We start from the raw sequence: 20,743 nt of genomic DNA on the forward strand, positions 1-20,743 counted from the left end.
ATCCCTAAAAGCCTTTCCTGGCTTCCTGATAAACCTGCAGATGAGGAGAATCAACAAGCTTTCTTCCCACATTCACACAGCATGTTAGAAGGATACCAAAGGCTCATTGCTGGGCCTGTATCCTTCTGACAATACCAAGGTATAAAATCAGAGAGTTGAATGAGATAATCCCATCTTTCCATCCATACTTAATATTTCTTAAATATTCGATTAGTGGACTTAGCCCTCTCTGGTTCTATAATTTTTCTTATACCCTTTAGGGCTGTAAGACACAAACATACACAAATGATAACGATGCATCCAGGATGTTACTATATTGTCTTTATACCATAGAGAACACTCAGAATTATATAGGAATGTGTTGGCTCTGTGACGCTGTTCTCTCTAGCACATATAACTTATTTCTGTCTGTTTTTAAATTACTTTAGGCTTCTAAGTATTAAGAACTATATTATAGCTCTGTGAACCAACTCACTGAGCCTTCTAATATTAACCCGATCAAAATGTTGTTCACTTGCTAGATATTAATTTTTTCTTTTGTGTTCCCTGAATTTACCCTTGACTCTACCTTCATTAAAAAAAGACTGCATTGTGTTTCACAGTGCATGACCTTGTACTAGGAACTGAGTTACAAAAATGTTATGCTTGATGTCAAGGAATTTCTAGTTTAAAAACCATGACGCTGAAGACAAAGGAGCATCTAACAACCCGTCTGGGTCTCAGGGCCTGCCAGGCGCTGAGGGCCTCTCGGGGAGTTCAGGAAAGAGAGGTTCTGGGTAATTCCAGGTTTCCAGAGGCTGCAGCCAGTGCAATACTGTGCTCCTCAGAGGGAGATCTGTGAAGGAAATGGGATTCTGGAAGCTTTTCAAATTGCAGTGGTGAGGCTTGGGGTCTGCCAGAGAGAGAACATTTCAAGATCTGGGATCTAAATCAGGAAAGATTCTTTTTCCTGATAAAGGTGCAAGCAGAGCCATCGAATGTTTTACAGATTGAAAATACAGATTCAGAATAAACAGCGATGATAACTTAGGAAAGGCAGGTCTTAACAAATGGCAGAGCAAACAATCAGTGAGAGTTAGTGTGGAGAATTAAGGCTAAGCACTTGGACACACTAAAATACTTACAGGAGGCAATGCAATTACTTTCAGATGTACTGGACCTAATTAGGCCCACTTATTGCTTTTAATAATAACTGCTCTTTATAAAATACAATAGTTCTGCCTCTTTGCTCACACATAATGTATTGTGAGCTTTACCTGGCTTTGCCATCAAGGACAGCGTGAGGGGTATGGGAAAAACACTGCTTCTCCCCTAAATGAACTTGGAGTGGAGAAAGTGAAATGTAACTCTGAGATTGGCAGTATCACCAATAATCAATTAATGCTAAGCTGGGATATGTTTTCCAAATGAGGATGTTTTAACATAATAATAATATGCTAACTGGTTCCCAAGTTTAAGCACAGAAGAAGAACCTTAGATAGGGCTCCCTGGAAAACAAAGCATGAGACACAGGCTGGAGTGTCGAGTTGAATTGGGAGGTGGCCCCAAGGAGCAGGAGTGTGGCTGCTGAGAGAAGGACACAGAATACGAGAAAGAATAATACACAGCGACTTTTTGACGTTAGAGCAGCCTGTATTTGAGGTCAATACAGGGAGAGTTTTTACCGCTGTGGACACCAAGGACTGGTCTCATCACAGGTCCTCAGAGGAACTGCGGCCAGCGTGTCCCAGGATTGTCCCGCTGAAGGACAGGGCGGCGGGGGGCGGGGGTCATTCACTCACTGCGTGTTCCTCGTTTCCCAAAGTTCCTCCCCTAAGGCATTAACACTCTCACACTTCTACATCACGTCCATGTGGACCAAGCAGACTTTGGAGAAAGTCCCAAGGCAGAAAGCAGAGAGATGGCCAGGCACGTGCCTGAGGTGAGACATGTCACTCACAGGGACTGTCCACTGACCAGCTCCAGGGTCCCCTGCCAAGGTCTGCACTGGAGCCAGATGAGCCAGGGGTTCAGTTGGGCCTACGGAGGACAGTGCCTTGACTTTTCGTTGCTGTCTCTGCCACTGCCACCCTCACAAGTGTGTTCCTTGTTGCCTAAGTCGTGGGGCTGTCTTCTGGACCCTCTTCCTGGGGTACACAGTCACTGGTTAGGGTCTCGGTGTCCTGTCATAAACCAACGCTAACAAACCCTCTGACTCTTCTCTCCACACTTCACCCAGGCAGTTGTGGCACCTCTGCCTCATTTGTTGTAAGCTATTTTTATGTCCAACCAACAAAGAACCCAGCCAGCAACCTATTAAGTGTCCTTACCAGGAAGTTAGATCTTGAGCCCTGGGACGGTGCTCCTGGGTTGATAAATGCACCCTATACCATGCTCCCCTTCATACTCTACCTCCCTCCATCCAACACACTCAAGATCCACTCCCACACATGTTCCTGTCAGTACATTTTAGTGAGATCCTGAAGTTCTTCCCGTAAGAAGGCTGTCTGCTGCTGCCACAGTACTGCTTGGGCTATGCAGAGAGCTGACCCAAATTATTAAAATCTGGTGATATCCATGTCTTGACTATTGTAAATAATGCTGCTCTGAATATTAGGGTCTTTTATCTTTTGTAAAAAGAGATTTATCTTTTCCAGTTATGTGTCAAGGAGTGAGCTTGCTGGGTCAGATGGTAACTCTAAACAACCTAAATTTTCATTAACAGATAAACTGATAAAGAAGATGTGGTGTGTGTGTGTGTGTGTGTGCGTGTGTGTGTGTGTGCGTGTGTGTGTGTGTGTGTGTGTATAATGGAATATTACTCAGCCGTAAAAAAGAAGCAGCATGGATGTACCTAGAAATGATCATACTAAGTGAAGTAAGTCAGACAGAGAAGGACAAATTATCATATGATATCACTTATTTGTGGAACCCAAAAAAATGATACAAATGAATTTATTTACAAAGCAGAAATAGATTCACAGATATAGAAAACAAATGTATGGTTACCGAAGGGGAAATGGAGTTGGGGGAGGGATAAAGTCAGAGATTGAGATTAACAGATAAAATAGACAAACCATAAGGACATACTGTATAGCACAGGGAACTATCAATATATTCAATATCTTATGATAATATATAATGAAAAAGAATCTGTAAAAGAATATGTGTATATGTGTAACTCAATCACTTTGCCATACACCTGAAACTAACACAACATTGTAAATCAACTATGCTTCAATTAAAAAGTCTGATGGCAATGATGGAAGGTGGGGTTAATCTTGAAAAGGACAAGAATCATCTTCCATCTACCTCAGGTGAAGCCTTGTGTCCTCTGTTGGCAAAGAGGAGCTTCTCTTCTCTAGGAAGATGGAGGGGAGTATTTCTTCCCACTTAAAGGAATCCAGGGCTTTGAAATTCTCAGGTGCATCCACAAAATATGCCTGATGAAGTTGAAGAGATACAAGTCCATTAAAAAAAAAAACAAAAATGCTTCCAACCAGATTCCTTTATCAGAGGTGCAGCCCCATTCTCTATTCTGGTGTCTCTCGTGCTCCTGGTTCCTTTCTTGGAAATAACCATCATGCTGATCCTTATTAAGAAGCAGGTCCCGATGCCTCCTGCTGTCCTGCTGCTCTCTTGGGACTAGCTAGACGATTTCTCCCAGAACAGATGTCTTTTTCTGGAAGAGCTCCTGCTGGCACCCACACTGTAGGACTTGGCTTCAGTGCCATGAACCACTTAAGGGAGATGAGGACACAGCAACACTCATCACTGGTGGCCTGAGACTGTTTGATAACAGCAATAGCTGTGCGCAGCATCTCAGTCGAGTCACTGTAGTCCCCTGTGCTGGCTCCAGAAATCACTTTGGGATTGGCATGGCTCTGGTTTGCTTCATGATCTCTTCAAATTCAGCTTCATTCACCATTGAGGGTCGAAAGCCCAAACCTTGTCTGCCAAGGTGGATAGAGAGGTCAAAGGCCTTCATGTAAATATCTGATGGAGGCCCTACTGTAGCATTTGGTGAAGGAAATAAGGCTGGATTGAGGTAAAGGGCAGGTGGAATGGCCCAGGGGGAGGTATAGCTATAAAAGGAGGTGATGGAGGGGCAGGAGATGCTCGTGGGAGATGCCAGAAGGAAGAGGAAGACTGCAAATGTTGAGGAGAGAGGCAGTAGGGATAGAATTGGGCCTGAGACCAGACTCATCAGGTGAAGGACTGGAGGAGAGCGACTGAAGTCAGGCAGCACATGGCAGGGCTTATCCTTTTAGGCAGATGTGAGTACAAGGTTCTCAATCTATGGCCATCAGCAGAATTACTAGAATACTGCGTTGGTCCTTTATACCTATTTCCACTCTTGAGACTCTGAGCCTCTGCCTCAAATTATGACAGGTCTGCCAGGTGGCTAACCCCACGTCCACTTTTTCTCCATTAAGTACTTTTCTGGAAAGAGTTTCCAATAATTTTGTGGACCAGGTTTTCAGAGGCTACCACCACCTCAGCATACCCCCACTGGCTATTTGCCCCATCATCTGCAAATTTCAACCCCAGCACATCACAGACTCCTACAAAGGGAATAACCTGGCTCAGGACCTGGTCTGCAGTCCACCAGGAGAAGCCACTCACATGGACAACAGGTTGTCTATTATTCCAGCCACCGCAGGTATGCAGAATTGCCTGCAGGACGTTGTTGCTGGGCTTGGAGTTGACTCCTGGTGAACAGGAGGCAGTGCCTCCGAACTGCTGCTTCTGTCATCTGAGGGCTGTGAGGGGGACATCAATGAATGGGGTTGCTTTTCCCATAACATCCAAGTTGTGATGTGGTTCCAGCTGAAGGAGGCATGGCAAGAGTCCTGCAATGCCCACTGAGGGTGGTTCTTCATGCATCTGCAGGCAAGCTGCATCTAATATGAGAAGAAACAGGGCATGTAAGGTGAGACTTGGCTTGTGGGAGGAAGAGGCACTGGAGACCCTTCTGGCTCAGTGGAGAGAGACTAAACTGGACTGAATTCTTCCTCTGTTCTCTGAACATTTCTAACATAGCTCTTAATCAGTCACTGAGGGAGTCTCCCCAGGGTTGAAAAGCCATGTTGCCTTGGGTCAGAGGCTACAGACTGTAGCCTTTTCTCCCTGTTCCTAACCCCATCCTCACCTCCCCTTAAGACAGGGCACCTGTCAACTGGCCCAGTGGTATAAACAATGTGCTTAACCTCAAGGACAGCTCTGCGGATCTTTTTAAAATGTAGAGATAATCAAATAAGGTGATGATTCAAAAACAAAATCGAAAATGGCTGGAAAAGCCATTTACCTAGAGGATTTTTTTCACCCCTTCTTTATTTTGTTTTCACTTGATATAATTTTTAGTTTTAATTACTACTGATAGCAACTGGGGAGAGATGTCTTGTCCTGCTGTTGTTCACTATTTATCTTTCTGGTAGGTTGACAACTGGGTTAAGAAACTTGATGATGCTGTCAAGTCTTTTAATCTGCATTGTGTTTCTTCAGTTTTGTAACAACACATTTTAAAATGAGAAATGGGATGTGAGTTGCTAGAAAAAAAAACAGAAGACAAATACTATGTGATTCCACTGGTATGAGTTATTAAAGTAGGCAAATTCATAAAAACAGAAAGTATACTTGGCAGTGACCAAGTACTCCTTCTTTGAAGGAGCCAGCTCTAAAGTGTTGCCATTGGCCATACTAAATGATATCATTTTAAAAGTCCATGATTCTCCAAGTGATACTCAAGAGAAAGAGGAAAAGATCTTCTTTATAGAGAGTAACTTGCAGAGAAGCACATAAGGTATAGAAACAAAATCATTTCATTAGAAATCATCATTTTGCAACCCTTGGATAATAACTGATTCAGCCAAGGATTAGTAAAGGATGCTTAAACCATTGGGTGAAAGTTCATTGAAGAACAAGATAGTTATCACTCCCAGGTCCTTTACCCCACAGATTCTTTTTTAATTAAGAAGGAAAAGATACATGCTTATGGTGAAGATATCTAGCAGACATGCCTTAACCAAGTGATCAAATTGTTTCTCAGTAATAACAGAACAAATTTATATTCTGTACCTCTTTCTCACAAGCTACAGGGGGAAATACACAATATCAGTTATGCAGTAGTTTTGCCAAAATGTTTAACATGAATCTAATCATTAGGACTAATCCAGAACTATGCTATTTTCAAAAAAACAATTCAGATTCTTCAAAATGTCAGTGTCAGGAAAGAAAAAAGAAAAGATGGAGAGATACTGTTCTATATTAAAGAGAATGAAAGAGGCATAATGTCAAGTATAATGCATACATCTGGATTTTAAAAATATGTATATGCTATTTTGGGGAGAAGGCAATGGCACCCCACTCCAGTACTCTTGCCTGGAAAATCCCATGGATGGAGGAGCCTGGTAGGCTGCAGTCCATGGGGTCGCTAAGAGTCGGACCTGACTGAGTGACTTCACTTTCACTTTTCACTTTCATGCATTGGAGAAGGAAATGGCAACCCACTCCAGTGTTCTTGCCTGGAGAATCCCAGGGATGGGGGAGCCTGGTGGGCTGCCGTATATGGGGTCACACAGAGTCGGACACGACTGAAGCGACTTAGCAGCAGCATATGCTATTTTGAAGATAAATGGACTCTATGTTAGATGACATTAAGGCAATGTTAAATTTCTTATGAATGACAATAATAGGAGTGGAAAGTCATTGAGAGTGTCATTTGGGGTGAAATATCATGATGTTTGAGCTTCCCAAGTGGCACTAGTGGTAAAGAACCTGCCTGCCAATGCAAGAGACATAAGAGACGTGGGTTCAATCCCTGGGTTGGGAAGGTCCCCTAGAGGAGGGCACGGCAACCCACCCCACTATTCTTAGCTGGAGAATGCCATGTACAGAGGAGCCTAGCGGTCTGCAGTCCAGTGGGGCACAAAGAGTCCGACATAACTGAAGCAACTTAGCACACATCATGTTGTTTGCAACTTATTCAATGATTTGGAAAGTATATTTTTAAACATTTACATTTTATGTATCATATAAAAGTTATAAACATATATAAATATAAATATATGGAAATAGACAAAGAGACTGAGTAGAAACAATGACTGTCCTCTTAGCAGTGAGCATTCCTAGGACCCAAACTGTGGTCCTGAAATGCTAGTTCTCACTAAAAGAAATCAGAGATTCTGGGGAATAAATGGCTGATTCCAAGTCTGTAGCAGAAAATAACAAGAAGGGCCTAGAATATATTGTCTCTCAAATACCAAGAAAGTTATCAAAGACTGTTAGGATCATCTCAAAAAGGCTCCCAGTCCACCTGAAGATTTCACTGGGCAAAATCTCCAATTGGGACAGTTGGAGCTTCAATCATGATAATAATAATTTGGATGGGTTAAAACAAATCAAATATGTTTAAATCTATAAGCTCAAAAAGAATTGATCACCTTCAGAATGTGATGGCTTCCCTGATGGCTCAGCTGGTAAAGAAACCACCTGCAATGAGGGAGACCTGGGTTCAATCCCTGGGTTGGTAAAATCCCCTGGAGATGGGAATGGCTACCCACTCCAGTATTCTGGCCTGGAGAATTCCGTGAACCACATGGTCCATGGGGTCACAAAGAGTCGGACACAACTGAGTGATTTTCACACACAGAATGTGATAGGACATCAATGTATTGTCTTTAAATCTGGTTTAAACAACAACAATCTATCCTGCCTTCCTATTTGAACTATACCACTATCTACTTCTGCTTTATTGACTATGCCAAACCCTTTGACTGTGTGGATCACAATAAACTCTGGAAAATTCTGAAAGAGATGGGACTACCAGACCACCTGACCTGCCTCTTGAGAAACCTGTATGCAGGTCAGGAAGCAACAGTTAGAACTGGACATGGAACAACAGACTGGTTCCAAATAGGGAAAGGAGTACGTCAAGGCTGTATATTGTCACCCTGCTTATTTAACTTCTATGCAGAGTACATCATGAGAAATGCTGGGCTGGAAGAAGCACAAGCTGGAATCAAGATTGCCAGGAGAAATATCAATACCCTCAGATATGCAGATGACACCACCCTTACGGCAGAAAGCGAAGAAGAACTAAAGAGCCTCTTGATGAAAGTGAGAGAGGAGAGTGAAAAAGTTGACTTAAAACTCAACATTCAGAAAACTAACATCATGGCATCCGGTCCCATCACTTTATGGCAAATAGATGGGGAAACAGTGTCAGACTTTATTTTCTTGGGCCCCAAAATCACTGCAGATGGTGACTGCAGCCATGAAATTAAAAGATGCTTGCTCCTTGGAAGGAAAGTTATGACCAACCTAGAGAGCATATTAAAAAGCAGAGACGTTACTTTGCCAACAAAGATCCATCTAGTCAAGGTTTTGGTTTTTCCAGTGGTCATGTATGGATGTGAGAGTTGGACTATGAAGAAAGTTGAGCACCAAATAATTGATGCTTTTGAACTGTGGTGTTGGAGAAGACTCTTGAGAGTCCCTTGGACAGCAAGGAGATCCAACCAGTCCATTCTAAAGGAAATCAACCCTGAATATTCATTGGAAGGACTGATGTTAAAGCTGAAACTCCAAAACTTTGGCCACCTGATGTGAAGAGCTGACTCATTTGAAAAGACCCTGATGCTGGGAAAGATTGAAGGTGGGAGGAGAAGGGGATGACAGAGAACGAGATGGTTGGATAGCATCACTGATTCAATGGACATGAGTTTGGGTAAACTCCGGGAGTTGGTGAGGCCTGGTGTGCTGCAGTCCATGAGGTCACAAAGAGTCAGACACGACTGAGCAGCTGAACTGAACTGAACTGAACTGAGTAACCAAATAATAGATTAGGAGGAGAATCTCTTTATAATAATATTTCAACTAACAGATGAAATAGAAATTATTAAAATTAGAACATCTGCATTCTTCAAACCAAATAAATGACTAGATAAAGGCAGTAAGCATCATCAGTGGCTGCTGACATCACCCTAGGGGAGACAACCAGATGTGCTTCTTACAGAAGTACCCAACACCTCGTTGCCTTGACAACAGGATCAGTGTGATCCAGCTGCCAATTTGCAGGAAATACAGAGGGCAGAGAATATGTTGAAATACACCACGAGTGTGCAATCAGCAGAATCCAGACTGGGAAACCCTGCTGGTCAAAGGATGCAGATGAGATATAAGGAAATGAAAGGGACTGTTAGTTTAAAACTTAAAATACACTTTTAACTTTTTATTTTATATTGGAGTATAGCCAATTAACAATGTTATGATTTTAATAGTTTCAGGTGGACAGCAAAGGGACCCATATATATGTACCCATTCTCCCCCAAACTACCCTCCCATCCAGCCTGCCACGTAACATTGAACAGAGTTCCCTATACTATACAGTAGGAACTTGTTTGTATCTGTTTTAAATATAGCAGTGTGTACATGTCAATCCCAGGGCTTCCCACGTGGCACTAGTGGTAAAGCATGCCATTGTGGGAGACATATAGACTCAAGTTTGATCCCTAGGTCAGTAAGATCCCCTGGAGGAGGCAACCCACTCCAGTATTCTTGCCTGAAGAATCCCATGGACAGAGGCACCTGGTGGGCTACAGTCCATAGGGTCGCAAAGAGTTGGACACGACTGAAGTGACTTAGCACACACACATGCATATGTCGATCCCAAACTCCCTGTTTCTTCCCCCATTCTAACCACCTGGCAGCTAGAAGTCCATTCTCTACGTCTGTGAGTTTGTTTCTGTTTTGTAAATGAGTTCATTTAAGTCATTTTTAATAGATAGGACTAAATTATAATATCCAGGGACATTTTATTACAAATTGGGTGATAAAGTTATTTGCAAAGTAACAATTACTATAAAAGTAATTGAGAAGAAAGTGTTCAGCATTGAAATGAGTCTCATGGACAGGGCTTCCAAAGTAGAAGGTAAAGTTTTATTTTCTGTCTGGGATTGTAGTTTCAAAGTTGTTCACTTTTATAAAAAATAAATTGTCATATATTTTTGTGTAGTTTTCTATCTTTATTTTTATAGTCTAATAAAATTGTTTTAAAAGAGAGAAAGATACTTTAGCAGACACACCAACCAACTGCGATCTGTGGACCTTGTTTGAATCCTAATTTGAACAAACCAATTATCAGCTATTTATGAGATAATCAGGAAAATTAGAACATTGACTAGATCTTTGATGATATTTAGGTATTATCTTTTAATTTTAGATGCAAATTAAATATGTTAATTTTAGATATTATTATTTAAAAATGTACACTGAAATATTTTACATAATGCCTGAGATTTACTTCAAAATAATACGTTGGGAATAGAAATGGCAGGTAGGTGTATAAATGAAACAAAGTGGCCAAAGTTGATAATTTGTGAGACTGGCTGCAGAATACATAGGGGAGTCATTATATTATCCCATCTACTTCTGTGTATGTGTGAAATTTTCCATAAAAAGTAATTTCTATTACTGACATGATTTAGATGACTAGTTCATAAGCAAAAGAAAGCTGGACCCCTAAGTTCCTGTTTGCAAATGATTCAGACAGCTGTCTCTTCAATGAACCACTCTGAAGAGTCTCCCTCCATGGAACAATTGTTTAAGTCGACCAAAACTTAACTGTTTAAGTCAACCAAGACTTCAGGACCAGGTGTCATTTTTCAGATAAAATGTCCCTGCATACCAAATGTCCCAATGCTTCTTTCAGATCAGACTGACCAAATAAAATACACTTTCACTTCTCTGTGGAGAGCTAGGGACTGTGAACCACAGACTCCACTGAGTACCTGGCCTGCCTACGAGTTGATGCCCAGATTGGTAACGTATAGGACAGAACCTTCCATTCCATTCTGCAGAATTTCAGGTCCAGACCAAAAATCTGTCTCTGAAATGCCTCCCACAATTTTTGAACAGCTGCTCAATCTCAAGTTAGCACCAAAAGTAAAACATAATAATATGGGTTGTTTTTTAAGGCCTTGATGTCTCGATTTTGTCATGCTGACATCAGCAGCATATGCCTACTGGTGTGGCAAATTGAGAAGAAAATGTTTCTATGACCATGCTGCTGATTTTTAAAAATAACATTGCTAATGAGCCAGCTGTGATTAGACAGGAAAACATTAATAATCATTTATGCAGTTTCTTTTGTCCTAAACAATTCTCAGATATTACTCTATCTTTTCAAAACTGCAATACAGATATCATACAGATGGCCCATTTGATGTGTTCTGTTTTTAAATAAGCAACCTGGGAGACCATTGTTTTTATTAAAAGGTAGGGAAAATAATTTATCCCAGCACTAAGAGTAAATTATTTTTCTGACAAAATGATGTACTTTTTATAAGACAGTGTTGTCAGTTCGTGAATGTACAGTGATTTATCTCCCTGGAACTTGAAAATGAGGGCAATAAAGAATGACTTAAGGGTTAAACTCTACAATCAATATAGTGTGATAAGGGCTGAGAATACAAAACTGCTTAGAAACCAGATAGCTGTCAGGTCAGCAAGCCTGGGCTGTGAAAGAATGAATATATTATGATACCTAAAGGGTATGTTCACCAAAGTGTGTGGGAGCAGGTGATGTTGATTCATCATAGAAATATAGGAAAGAGTGTCACTCAGACAAGTGTTGGCTCTGTGTGTCTACACATTGTTCTGGACACAACAACCGTAACCAATGGCTCTGAGTTATTCAAGTCTCATGGAAAGATCACCCCTAACATGAGCCAGATGCGTCAGGCTTTGAAAACTCAAGGCAGAGGTCACAGACTTGAGTGTGGACACCTAACCTTGCTCCCAGCTGGATTTGTCTGGTTCTGTTAGGTTCTTTTTTAATGTGTGTGTTTATATGTGTGTGTACTCAGTCGCTCAGTCTTATCTGACTCTTTGCAACCCCCTGGACTCTACCCTGCCAGGCTCCTTTGTCCATGGAATTTTCCAGCCAAGACTACTGTAGTGGGTTGCCATTTCCTACTCCAGGGTATCTTTCCCACCCAGGGATCGAACCCATGTCTCCTGCATTTGGCAGGCAGATTCTTTACCACTGCACCACCTGGGGAGCCCAATATTCAAATTAATTGGAAACTTTTAAAATGTAAATATTTTATATAAAATTCTTCATTTATTACTTTTTTTGAGAAAAATCCCACATTGCCATGTGGCAACAATCAGCTAGAACTGTGTAAGAGTTGTCCCCTGCAGACAGCTCCCGCCATCCACAGCCTCCACCGGCATCTTCACTCAGCTCACTTACCTCTCAGACCCCTGGACACATCTGCACTGGCTGCCCCTAGCTTAATACCTTCAGCTACTCAGCTGGTCTTACTTCCTGTGTACTGAATCCATGCTCAGCCTACAATCTCCTAGTCCCAGTCTGACTTCCCTTGTTGGTTTACTTTAGGAAGAAAACGAGCTGGACATGTCAATGTAAGGACTCCTGCCTTTGTGACAGTTTTGTTTCATGGCTCAGTAAGAAGCTGGCATTTTGATTTTACACATCAATCTCCGGTAACTCAGCCCTAGGGAGATGGATCCACTCTTGGTGTAATAACAAAGTCAGGTCTCAGCCTCCAAGGCTGAGAATCAAGCTTCTATTGCTGCTAAGCTCTCAGTGGCAAGCTCCCTAACTCAGTGACTTGGGACTGAACCATTCAATACCACTATATAGAATCCTCCACGAAGAAGACAGTTTTCCAATTTTTACTGTACTGAAAAGGTCCTATATGCTCTAATTTTGTTTTGTAAATCACATTTGTGGAAGAATGAGTGCCTTTTCAGACTCTTCTAAGAGAAGATAAGAAACCTGATCTTCTCTACTTTGTGAATGTCATTGCCTCTGCAGTCACCCACTAGCCTCCTATATTTTATAATTTAGAAAATGTCCACCTACATATTGCACCTCAATTGTGTCATCTGCCAAAAAGCAAGATGATTGGGAAAGAAAATCTTACAAACACTTCCTACACATTCACACATTGCCGAGGCTTTACATCATAGGCATTTGGGAGTCCCACTGTGCCTGAAAGAACTTTAGAACGATTCATGCAAGAAATAACTTGGGAAAAGATAATTCTGAAAGATTCTCTTTAGCATGGGGGTTGTAATGCTAACTGGTGTAGCAACTCTGATGTTTAAGATCCTCCAACTCTTTTCCCATTTCAACCATAAGTGTACACATCGCATTCATTCATTCATTAAAAAAAAATGGTTACCAAGCCATCTATTGGGCTTCCCAGGTGGTGCTAGTGGTAAAGAACCTGCCTGCCAGTGCAGGAAATGTAAGAGATGCAGGTTTGATCCATGGATCAGGAATATCCCCTGGAGGAGGGCATGGCAACCCACTCCAATATTCTTGCCTGGAGAATCTTATGAACAGAGGATCCTAGTGTGCTATGGTCCATGGTCACACAGAGTTGGACACGGCTGAAGCGACTTAGCACAAATGAGCATGAGCAAAGCCATCTATTATGTGCAGGTGACCAATAGCCTGCACCTAAAGCCAATAGAAAGCAGTTTTCCTAGACTTAGGAGCAATGATCATAATAACAATGACATTTTTGCCTTTATAACCGTATGATTGATTTCAGTTGTTTTGATGTCTACCACTACAGGATAGAACTGCTTGGCAGCTTACAAAGATTTTTAGAAAGTGCCAAGTGGTTCTACACTTATGATTTTTGTTTTCCTCCCATAAAGAGATATCTTTGGTCACCTAACTGGCTGCTAAGTGGCTTCAGTCGTGTCCGACTCTGTGCGACCCCGTAGATGGCAGCCCACCAGGCTCCCCCGTCCCTGGGATTCTCCAGGCAAGAACACTGGAGTGGGTTGCCATTTCCTTCTCCAATGCATGAAAGTGAAAAGTGAAAGGAGTTTACTACAAAACAGTTGACACTGAAGCTGTCAACTATTTAGTGAATATTTCTGAGTATTGCTTCTAAGTAATTTTTAAAACACAACAGAATGTCAGAAACTCTATCTCTGTCCTTCATATATCATTCCTATGTATCACATGGTTGCCTGGAGAATCGTATGGACTGAGGATCCTGGTGGGCTATGGTCCATAGGGTCACACAGAGTCGGACATGACTGAAGCGACTTAGCATGAATGAGCACAAACAAAGCGACTTTTTATGTGAAGGTGACCAAGAGCCTGCACCTAAAAATGAAGTGAATATGTGGCATATTGAGAAACCATAATTAGATGTATTTCTTAAAATTATGTTTTTGGAATCACAGATGCATTTGGTTAATAAATAGTGTGTGTGTGTGCTCATTCAGTCATGTCTGACTCTTTGCCACCCTCTGGACTGTAGCCCAACAGGCTCTTCTCTCCATGGAATTTTCCAGGCAAGAATACTGGAGTGGGTTGCCATTTGCTACTCCATGGGATCTTCCCCACCCAGGGATAGAACCTGCATTTGGTTCTCTTGCATCTCCTGCATTTGGCAGGCAGTTTCTTTACCACTGCACCACCTGGGAAACCCACTTAATAAATTAGTCACAGATAAAAAGATCTTAACTGAGTGGTTTTTCAGAGCTTTCATATCTGCAAAATGGAGGACTTCCAAGGCTGATTGTTTCCTCACTAAAGTATCACTACATTTTCAATGACAGGGAGAAGTATTGGGGTCAATTCCTTATCAGGGTTACAAGCTAAGTTTATTTTAGATCTTGCTTTCTAAGAATCAAAGAGAAAGACAGAGGAACAGGAAAATGACCACATTTTGAAGGACTGCATATTGCTGCATTAATTACAGAATTGACAGTCCAGCTCCAGCAACGTAAATGAAGCAACTGACATTGGCCTAGAAGTGGGTTTTAGCCCATAAAGATGTTATGTTTCTTGAATTGAATGATTTTGTAGAATTCAGATAGAGATAGGAACATCAGAGGTACAATTGTAATGTAAATTACATTACATTACAATTCAGGTGAGCAGGATCTATTTCTTTCCTAAAGCAGATCTACTTGACTGAAAACTTGTTCTCTCTCCTGTAAACTCAGTCAGCAACAAATCAAGGAATTTAGTCACCTGACAAATAGTGGTCTGGAAGCTATGTGAGATTATGTGTTTTTCAGTTCAGTTCAGTTGCTCAGTCGTGTCCAACTCTTTGTGACCCCATAAATCACAGGATGCCAGGGCTCCCTGTGCATCACCAACTCCCAGAGTTCACTCAAACTCATGTCCATCGAGTTGGTGATGCCTTCCAGCCATCTCATCCTCTGTTGTCCCCTTTTCCTCCTGCCCCCAATCCCTCCCAGCATCAGAGTCTTTTCTAATGAGTCAACTCTTCTCATGAGGTGGCCAAAGTATTGGAGTTTCAGCTTTAGCATCAGTCTTTCCAATGAATACTCAGGACTGATCTCCTTTAGGATGGACTGGTTGGATCTCCTTGCAGTCCAAGGGATTCTCAAGAGTCTTCTCCAACACCACAGTTCAAAAGCATCAATTATTTGGTGCCCAGCTTTCTTCATAGTCCAACTCTCACATCCATACATGACCACTGGAAAAACCATAGCCTTGACTAGACGGACCTTTGTTGGCTAAGTAATGTCTCTGCTTTTCAATATGCTATCTAGGTTAGTCGTAACTTTCCTTCCAAGAAGTAAGCGTCTTTTAATTTCATGGCTGCAATCACCATCTGCAGTGATTTTGGAGCCCCAAAAAATAAAGTCTGACACTGTTTCCACTGTTTCCCCATCTATTTCTCATGAAGTGATGGGATCAGATGCCATGATCTTGGTTTTCTGAATGTTAAGGTTTAAGCCAACTTTTTCAATCTCCACTTTTACTTTCATCAAGAGGCTTTTTAGTTCTTCACTTTCTGCAATAAGGGTGGTGTCATCTGCATATCTGAGGGTATTGATATTTCTCCCGGCAATCTTGATTCCAGCTTGTGCCTCTTCCAGCCCAGTGTTTCTCATGATGTACCCTGCATATAAGTTAAATAAGCAGGGTGACAATATGCAGCCTTGATGTACTCCTTTCCCTATTTGGAACCAGTCTGTTGTTCCATGTCCAGTTCTAACTGCTGCTTCTTGAGGTGCATACAGGTTTCTCAAGAGGCAGGTCAGGTGGTCTGGTAGTCCCATCTCTTTCAGAATTTTCCAGAGTTTATTGTGATCCACACAGTCAAAGGCTTTGGCATAGTCAATAAAGCAGAAATAGATGTTTTTCTGGAACTCTCTTGCTTTTTCATGATCCAGCAGATGTTGGCAATTTGATCTCTGGTTCTTAAAAACTTTTAAATGACAACTATATTATTTTATCATCATAACAAAACAATGATCATGAGTTTTGTGTGGGAACCTTGCAATTCATTTTAAAACCACCTTAGCAACCTGCAGGTAAGCATAGAGATTTGACAGCCAATGAGGACATTTGATGGCCTCACAGGGGTGGATTCGGTATGATATTTTATAGCAAAAGGGAAAAAATACCAAGCTGAATGCCAAGTATCACACATTCTGTAAGAAACCACAGAATGATAGATTCCATGTGTTACACACACATTTACCTGTGCTACTCAAAGTCATGGCCCAGCTACTCTAAACATGAAGGACAGAAGGCTCGTGACTCTTCTGCCTGGTATTTACCTTGCAAAGCAAAGACTGTAGTGAGCCGAAACCACTACAGAACCTTTGGCTTCAGAATTAGACCTTAGAATCTTTGTGACCTTGACCAGTTTTCATAACCTGAGTCTAAGATTTTCATCTATAAAATTAATACATTTAATCTATAAATTCCAGCTAGAATGTCATCTTTGGGGGGGACAGGAATCTCTCTGTTTTTTGCCTGGAACACTTGATAATTTGTTAAATAAACAAATAAATCAATAGATTTATTCATATTTACTTGGATATATGCAAAGAAACTCTGGAAACTTTCTTAAGAAAATAACAGTTGTTATTAGGGCAGGGAAAGTGGAAGAGGTGGTCTAGACAAATTGAGGATGAGGTGGGAAGGAGATCCCAATATTTGAGTTTTGAACCATATGGAATATATATATATATTCCATATATATATATATACATATATACATATATATATATATATATAACTGTATAGATATATAAATCAGACCTCATTGTTGTTAAAGTCACCTACCATCTCTGACAGGCCTGATTTCTTTCTCTCCACTCTCTAAAGAGACTACCCTTTCCTGTCTCTTTCCTGCACCTCCTTAATTTCTCCATGAAACCTCAAAATAACAAATTTTCTTCCTGCTTATCTGTTTTGTAGGAATAAATGTTGTACAAAAAGTATGAAATAGAACTTCAATTTCAAAACAGAGATACTCTACTCAAATACAGAATGTGATCAAGTAAAGATTTAATAAACAAAACTAACCACAAAAAGTTGAACCCAAAGAGAAAGGTCAATAAGGAAGAGCAATGGTGACTTTAGAGGGTTTGAGAAGTTCATGGTACATGATGGCAACTGCTTTGTGGGCATTGGCCCTCACTCCCAGGGGTCATGTGATGGATGTCCATGGTGTAGCTGGTGAAGTGACCTCTGGACTGGGAACAGGTTTTCTGGGATTCTCCCTGCTGAGCATCTCCCTGAGCCCAGATATCTGCTTCTGGGCTGCGCTCTCCACTATTCTGATCAAAGGACTCCTTGGTGTTAGGGCATCTGAGGCAAATGTCCCAGGGAGACCAAGAGAATACAAACAAGCAGATCTGCAGTGTGGTGAGAAGAAAACAGAAGAGGCCCGTGAGTTGGCATGTGTTATGTGCTATGAATTCATTTACATAGTCATCTGCAGAAGCAACATGATCCAAAGTCAAGATGAATCCCAGAGCCTTGCCTTCCTTCAAATCTCCAGGGAGTCTGAATATAAGTCAAATTTTAAAACATAGAGGCTTTCTTCTTCCCTTTCCACCTCCCTCCCATGTTTCCAGCCAGTTTTAGGCAAGTGAATCGTTATTCTAGCCAAATTCCTCTAGGAAGGAAAGAACAAGCTTAATCCATCTTCATTTCTCTCCTCTGACAAAGTAGGTAAGACAGTGATGATATCAGTCTTTTAACTCAAGGGATCTTGCTCACAGGGATTTAATGAATATTCGTTAATACACAGTGATAAGCAATACAAAAATATAAGGCACAGCAAAATGATAAGGCCATAAATTACAAATTCCTAAACCCTTATAATGCAGGAAACTAATTTCTTCTTACTACATTAAGATCTGACCATCCCTAGATCCAAAAAAGTGCTTTTTATGCACTTCTTTGAATTTTAATTATGTATAAATGAAAACTGGAAGAAAGGAGTAATTTTAAATACAAAGGTTTATTTCTAAATTCTTACAAAATCATTTCTCTTTATGAAAAACTGCTAGTGAACAATGGTCCTCCAGCCTCAACAATTGTCAGAGTCACATGCCACAATGACCTGTAAATACTGTATATCAAGACAAAGTCTAAAAGGATGCTTTAAATCCACTCATTAGATTGTCCATTCTATTTAATCCACTAACCTAGAAAATCGTGTTAATGAAATTAGAGATTGAAATCAACATTTTCGGAACTGCTGCTTGATATTTTTCAATATTGGCTGTTGCTTCTACCCTGAAGACTATAATGACATCACCCCTTGAGAATCTCCCCCTCAAAACTGTCTGTCACACAACTCCAAAGAAGCACATCATTCAGTTCTTTGTGTTTTCCCCTAGTTATTCACCACCATGACTGTGGTTATGTTTCTACTGTGGGAGTCACACAATGGGAGAGAAGCAGGCCCCATAACATCTCCAGGTTACATAAGCACCTACCCAAAAGGAGCAACCCAGATTTTCTGAGTGGCATCCACAGAGAGAGGCTCAGACTCCAAATAGCAAGTCTGCTCTGAGCAGCAAGAAGACGTAGTTCCACTTATGATATTCAGAGACTGCAGCCGTCTACAAAATTGGACTTTCCTAGAGCACTAACCAGAAGTCACGCTTCACGGTCAAGTACTGGAGGAAGGGCTAAAACAGAAAGATCCAGCAGTTGCCATGGCAGCAGCAACAGGACTGGAAAGGTTTCCAGAAGCAGGTCTGTCTCAAGAGTTTGTAATGCATCACATGCTGTCTGTGTTTAACACAGGCCAAATGAAGACAAATACAGTGTGTTTTCCTACTCCCTCTGTCAGTTTGCATTATGATTATCTGGTGAAATTCTGGAGAGGCAAGTGTGATCATTCTCTGACCCAGGTCTTCAAGTTAACCTGCAACAAAGAAGGCTTAAGCCTTTCTCTCCCTCTTGTGCAGGAAAAGCAGCAAAAGCCAATCACTGACCTAGGCTTAACCAGGTTGGCTGAAATTTCTGGTTATACTGTCACATTTACCTGTTTCTAACTACAGAGTGATTGATTAAGTAGCAAAGCTGTTTCAACCTCTATAGTATTACTTGGAAATATTAAGAGTTAATCCAGATGGTACAGGGAAATAGTCTTTGAATCTAAATTCATTTCAGAAAAAGCAATAAAGGGTTATTCCTTTCCCTCTTTATTCTCGAGTAATTTGCAGAACAAAATTAAGCTCTGATTGCAGATGTCAGCTCTTCCCTGGGACAGGATGCCAGACCCTCAGATGTGGGTCCTTTCTCTAGATGAATTTTACCCTTCCCCCATCCTAGGGAGACCAACTTACTTTTTTATTATTATGGTAACATATACACAACTTAAAATTTACTGTTTTGACCACTATTAAGTGTGCAGTTGAGTGACATTAGGTATACAAAAAATGCTGTGTAACCACCACCACCACCATCCATTCCCAGAACTTTTTCATGATCCCAAACAGAAACTCTGTACCCATTAAACAGTAACTCCCCACTACTCCCTCCCTTCACTTTCTGGCAACCACAATTCTACTTTCTGTCTTGATGAATTTGCCTATTCTATATATAATTTGCCTATATGTAGCTGAAATCATATAATATTTGTCCTTTTATGTCTGACTTCGTTCACTTAATATAGTGTTTTCAAGGTACATCCATGTTGTTGCATGTGTCAGAAGTTCCTTCCTTTTTAAGGCCTAATAATATTCCACTGTATTTATATTCAACATACACACATTGTATATATATTTTGTTTTTCCGATCCACTGTTGATGGACATTTGAGTTGCTCCTATCTTTGGCTACTGTGAATAATGCTATTATGAATATTGGTGTTAAGTCCCTATTTGAGTCTCTGGTATCAGTTCTTTGGGGTATATACTAGAAGTAGAATTGCTAAATCATATGCTAATTCCAACTTAAACTTTCTGAGAAACCATCAAACTGGTTCCCCTGGTGGCTGTAGCATTTTACATCCTCAGCAAGTTCCCCCTTTTAATGCCTTTAAAGTACATAAAGGCATTATGTACTCTATGTCCTTTGCGTCACTTTCCCAAATTTTGAAGTGATGGGGGAAGATTGCCATCCCTATTGTCAATACATTTCCCTGATGTCACACTGAAATCTTAGTAAGTTAAAGTCAGTAAACATTTGTTGAATGCCTGCTATGAGCCAGGAACATGCTAGGCATTAAAGATACAACGACCTCAAAGCTTAGTGAAGAAGATAGACATGCAAATGCAAAAGTGTAGTGTAATGAATCCAATAATTAGAAGGATATGCAAGTTAATAAGGGGCAGGAAAAGCTCTGCAGAAGGGATGACTGAGCTGGGTTTTGAATGATGAACAGGAGTTTGCCATGTAGGAGGAAGGAGAATAGCCCAAGTAGGGAATAGTAAGTTCAAAGAACACCCAAGAGAACAAGGCACTCTCAGGGAAT

General features: G+C 41.0%; 1 pseudogene; it reads right to left on the minus strand.

The window, feature by feature from the left end:
* Window positions 1-3,195: 3,195 nt before the first annotated feature.
* On the minus strand, window positions 3,196-4,879 carry LOC112587849 (annotated as a pseudogene).
* Between the last annotated feature and the right edge of the window lie 15,864 nt (window positions 4,880-20,743).

This window comes from Bubalus bubalis, chromosome 11 (genome assembly GCF_019923935.1).
Source record: "Bubalus bubalis isolate 160015118507 breed Murrah chromosome 11, NDDB_SH_1, whole genome shotgun sequence".
NCBI classification, from domain to species: Eukaryota; Metazoa; Chordata; class Mammalia; order Artiodactyla; family Bovidae; genus Bubalus; species Bubalus bubalis.